The sequence below is a fragment of the Grammomys surdaster genome, unplaced genomic scaffold (assembly GCF_004785775.1).
Source record: "Grammomys surdaster isolate TR1022 unplaced genomic scaffold, NIH_TR_1.0 188, whole genome shotgun sequence".
NCBI lineage: Eukaryota > Metazoa > Chordata > Mammalia > Rodentia > Muridae > Grammomys > Grammomys surdaster.
In genome coordinates this window covers 1,110,201-1,115,848 of record NW_021604633.1, presented here as the reverse complement: position 1 = coordinate 1,115,848, position 5,648 = coordinate 1,110,201, and the positions used below count along the sequence as shown (strand labels likewise).

The window sequence follows — 5,648 nt, the reverse complement described above, 5'->3', positions numbered from 1 at the left end:
ATGATAAACATTCTATTTCATCACTGGCTGACACTGATCTTTCTCTTGGAGTACCTAATTAGTAACTGAAGCTTCATCATAGGCATACATTTGTAAAGAAAAAAAAATTAGTCTGTACAGGGCTTCATCTTGATTCATTTTTGGAAGTGGTCGCTAGCCCTCTTGTATTCTGGTGTTTGAAGAAGGAAGGGTTTGGAAGACAGTTAAGGGATTCTCCTCCATGTAGCTCAGTCCTGAGTCTCCAGGTAATGAGGAAATGCAGCCCTTGCAGATAAGAGGAGTGCAGCCCTGCAGTTACACACACCCTCATGTGTTTCCTTAACCTTATTTACACTTTGTTGTTCTTCTCTGCTTCATTCACACCAGATGCTTCCTGAGAGGAAGCAAGCCCCAGAACACTCTAGAGACTAGGACAGCCCTGACACACACACACACAACACACACACACACACACACACACACACACACACACACACACACCCTTAATGAATGAGTAAAGGAGAAATCTAGGACTGGACACACAGCCTTGTGATCCCAAAGACTGAAAGGAATACCCAGTTACTGAGGGCCAAAGTTCAAAGCCTGCATGAGATGCAGAGATCTAGGACATTAATGAGAGATGTCTCAAAATAAAAGGTGGTGAACTAGTAGCTACTGACAGTCTTCAGAGGTATGCCCACTGTTGAGCCTACCAACTCCAATGAGTAACTTCAAGCCTATGGTCACAGGCAGCCCCTGTTAGATTACAAAACAAAACCCAGAAGACATGAATGTGGGAAAGGAATTTTCCAAAGCAACATAGGGGGGTGTAGGGGTAAGACTAATCAGAATGCATTATATACTTGTATCAAATTGTCAAAGGACAATTTTAATTAAAAGATTAACTATTTCTGATGTCTGATCTTGAAAGACTTGAAAGGAATTGTGTGGTTTGTCATGATTCTTAGCAACATATGCTGAGCTGGGCTAACCTATTAGCTGGGTGGTCACTTGAACTTGAACTTGGCAAATTTGGCATACATCCCTGTGCTCCTGGCTGCAAAGGTGACCTAGAAACCTACTGTTCTGCAATTCCATACCTGCAAATGGCAGTCCTGTAGCAGTGTTGACAAAGTCCCACCACCCGAGTCTTACACTCAAAAAGGATTTCAACCCTCCCACCCCCATCTAAGACAGGAAAAGAGTCATGTATTCTACTTTTTAACTTCTGCAAAGCAAGACCTACACAGACTCTTCCACACAGTAAATCCAAGAATGGCTCCCCACCATATGAAATGGACTCTCAGTGGCGACCCTTTGAGAGTACAGAGTCCAAATTGTCTTTGAAGATAAGTAAAACAGTCATGAAACAAGCCATTATGCTGAAAGCTGAAAATCTGGACAGCTCATCTTATGGCAAGCACTATCCCATTACAGTTCCAACCCAGAGATTCTAAGCACTGCCTGGGTGAGTAAACAGCTCATTGATTTCCCTGCCACACCCCTAATATCATCAAAATTCCATTATCATCTGAATGATGGCTGGTGGGAAGGTCATAGCTATGGCATGAAAACCATGTTCACAATATGTATGCTTTTGTGTTAGGAGGAGATTTAAAAAGAGAGGAAGAAAACTCATCTTGGACTCCCTGGCACTCCAGTAGAAGCCAGACATGCGCCCACTGCTGTGTAATACATTATGTATTATGGAACTGCTGTTGCTGCTTCAGCAGTGTGCTGGCCACAGCATACCCTCTCATGGAAGCCAGATCCAACGTGGGGCTCAAATGGGCCTGCTCTGGAAGGAAGACAGCACTAACTGGGAAGTAGAAATGGCAGCAATGCTGGGAGGACCATTTCTCCTCTGTGATTATGGAAGATGAGCATGTACATTATGCCCTTCCAATTTCAGTGGGTCATGCAAGCCTGGGGTTGTATTGTTTTTATAGAGCACAAGAGAGGAGACAAGAAATGAGACTAAGCTCCATGAAAGTTAGCTGGGCCATTGAGTTCATTGACTTGAACTCTGACTTGAGAAACATTTATAAAAGCTGTATAGCATCTAGGCTTAGAACCTCTTGGAGGCATAGCGCAGGGCTAACATCAAGATCTGTCCACTGGATAAGGCAAGATAGTTTCTGTGCCTCCAGTGGCATTTACCAGAAATGGATTAATCAGAAAATATCTTCACATGCAAAGGATAGAAGAAAAGAAAGAGCAGGCTCAAACGTCAGAAGAGCAGGACACGTTTAGGCCAGAGAGCCCTGGCCAGTGTAATTAGCTCTGAATAAGTAAGAAAACAAAACAAAAGTAATGTCCAAGTGCTGTGGACTACACATCAGTCATTCCTAGAAGACAAGTCAGCATGGCCTAATTTTTATAGGCACAAGCAAGATGACAGTCACTTCTACACAAAGTCTCATATTCAGTTCGCAGAAAGAATATGGATAATGTTCTACAAACCTAAGATCCAGAGGCATGAAATTTAATGTGTTCAGAGCAGATGTCTTAGGACACTTTGTGATGTAATTTGTAGCCTGTCTTCAAATGTTAATAGTACTGCCATCATTTTGCAAAACACAGCCAAGCTATGATCCCTACCCCATGGGTCTGAAATTAAACAAAAGAAATAGAAATCTGTAGCAAATGCAATGACAGTATACCTGTAGCTAGCTTTGAAGGTTACTGGAGACACTCTCTGCCTTACACTATATCATCTGTGATGGTATGAATGAGATTGCCCTTGTATGTATTTAGTCTCCAGCTGGTGGCATTGTGTGGGAAGGTCATGACACTTTGGAGTTGAATAAAAACCATCACTTGGGGTGAACTTTGAGGGGATGATAGCCCCACTTCCTGTTCTCTTCCTCTGCTTCCTGCATGCAGGTGAAATGTGATCACCCAGCTTCCTGCTCCTGCTGCCATGTCTTCTTCATCAAAATGGATTCTATCACCCTGGAACGTAAGCCAATATAAACCCTTTCTTCTTTAAGTTGCAATTCTTGGGATATTTAATTGTAACAAAAGAAATATAACCAATGCTTTACTGATATCCATGCCCCTTCCATCCCCATTAATGAGCAGTTGAAAAATCTCAGAGACAGTAAAGGTGTCAGGTCCAAAGGAAACTCTAATTCCCCAAACCCCAAAAGGCTGGCCAGATATTCAGAAATGAGCTCAACCTGGACTGTATGAGCAATTCTGGAATTTAGACAAAAGCCAGCATTCCTTGGTAATTTGGGAAACTAGGTCCCACTTACCAAATGGAGTCATTTTTCTAACCTCTGGCAGAAGGGACATATGGTTATTTATGGCACCTGTCAGCCTATCAAAACCTCTTGCTGACCTCCAGGGTTCCTCAGCATCACAAGTATCTGCTAACATTTCATGCTAGCATGCTAGCTCTTCTCAGTTCTTCCCCTGTCCTAAACTCCTTCCAGGTCATGGGTTTTCCTTTCCCACAACTACTTCTTCCCCTTATAGCCCTATTATGCTTGCTATGTTCTCTCTATACTCTGTGCCTGCTTTTCTCAACTATGTATTCTCTATTTGCTATCCCCTGCTATTCTCCCCTTTCTCATAAACATCCCTGGCCATGTCCCCATGTCCAGTCTTCAGGTCATGTTCAGTCTGCTTTTTTCTCACCTGGACTCTTCCAGATGTGCCCCACCCCCAACGCCCCATCTCATATCTACAATAAAAACCTTCCACTCAACCATACCATGGAATGGTCATGTCATCAGTTTCTACAAAAGGAAATGTTTTAGTTGTTATTGTTGCTCTGAGTAGATACCCAATGAGACCAACTCAGTGGTTTATTTTAGCTCACAGTTTGAGGCCAGTATGGAAGGAAAGACTCAGAAGCAGGAGAATGTGGCAGCTGTCCCACTGTGCCACAGTCAGGTAGCAGAGACAGAGATGGATGCTGGTGCTCAGTTCATTTTCTCCCTTCTAATTCAGTCTGGAACCCAAGTCTCTGGGGCAGTGTTTCCCACATCAGGGTACGCCTTCTCTTGACTCAGTTGAACTTTTCTGGAGACAAATTAAGAGGTGTGTTTTATGCTGAATCTAAGTCTCATCAAGCTGACACTAAAGATTAACTATCTCAGGAAATCTTAAGGAAACAAAGGAAGAAATGAGAAGCAATATTTACTACTTAACCCCACGGTATGTATGTATGCATGTGTGTGTGTGTGTGTGTGTGTGTTTGTGTATGTATGTATGTATATGTTTGCATGTATGCTATTTTGTAGAGGTAAAATTAGAATTATCACATTGTGATACCGATTTGCTAATCATTCTGCACATTAGAATTTGAGGTCACTCATAGCAGGCACACAGTCCACCCTTCATACTTGGTCTATGTTCATTGAGGCATGCTCATTTTGGACTTACATGCTTTCATCATTTCCTTATTTCTCATCTCCAGGGATATTGTACCAGGTCATTTTTCTGCTCCAGTGGGTTGTCTTCTTCCTAGGTAGACACCAGGACCTCCGGAAATTCTACTTATAGAGAGAATTTAGTTGTATAAAAGCAGGAAAGTTCAGAGACATCTGTGATTCATGCTTAACATTTTTTTGCAGAAAATTGACATTTTTGTCAATTTTCACAGTGACATAAAGACTAGGTCTAAAACTGTATAAGTAAATAAATAAATATCTCTGCTACTCACAATATTTTGAAGTTTTTAAGCTTAGTAGATCTATATTATCAGGGAGTCATAATAGAGCAAAAAAAAAAAAAAATTGAACAGGAACCTGTACTAGCCAGCTTATCTTCCTCTGCCCTTACCAGAGACAGGCACCTGTTACAGATTTTGTGGACACGAGGCAGACAAATCTTCAGCTCTCTGAGTTCCTGAGTGACTGCATGGAACAGAATCACACAGAGCCTGCAAAAGGGGTCAAAATCAAACTTGTTGCTGTTGATGGTGGTATCTGAAGACACTGAGAGCCTTGGGTTTCTTGTTCTTCTGACTTACACGGGCAGCCTGAAGTTCCCTCCTCCAGTTCTCTTGCTATGATCATGTCTTTCCTGCTATTGGAAGAATCATGTTAAGGTAGAGGCCTAGTGACACCATTCTGCATCAGAAATCCAGTGGACCTGCTGTGACCAGTGTCATCCTGCTTTTTATGGACATCAGTTCTTTCAGCATTTGGATCCAATAATAGATTCAATCTCATTATTTCTCCTACTCTATATAATCTATCTGCTTTATGAAATTAATCCATTCACCAAGTAAATTTCCACTTTCCAGTATTCCTCTTGATCCCTGGAGATATAGAATAGCTAGACTCAATAACAACAACAACAACAAACCATGGCTTTAGTAGACATGGCTTTGGAGACAGTAGTTAATGGAACTTTCTAGAATGAAGAAATTGCTTTGCCTCTTCTTTGTCTAATAAAAACTTCAAGTTCAGAATCCTTGAGCACATGAATTTATATAGGATGTTTTTGTTTTATTTAAGTCTTGCTATTGCAAATCTAAGTATAAATGGTTGGGTTTTCAAAATTTATTTATTCAAGTGTATGAGCACTGTGCTTTTATGCATGTCTGTTTACCACCTGTGTGTACAATGCCCAAGAAAATCAGAAAATGGTGATAGCTCCCATGTGCCTGGAGTCACTGATGTTTTTGAGCCACCACGTGGGTGTTGGAAATT

General features: G+C 41.5%; 1 long non-coding RNA gene across 1 annotated transcript; it reads right to left on the bottom strand.

Moving 5' to 3' along the window:
* Positions 1 to 2,515: 2,515 nt before the first annotated feature.
* LOC114622468 lies at positions 2,516 to 4,612 on the bottom strand. Its single transcript, XR_003711597.1, has 3 exons — positions 4,375 to 4,612; positions 3,809 to 4,011; positions 2,516 to 2,589 (listed from the first exon to the last, which is right to left on the bottom strand). It is a non-coding gene; the product is annotated as an uncharacterized LOC114622468 (long non-coding RNA).
* Positions 4,613 to 5,648: the final 1,036 nt, after the last annotated feature.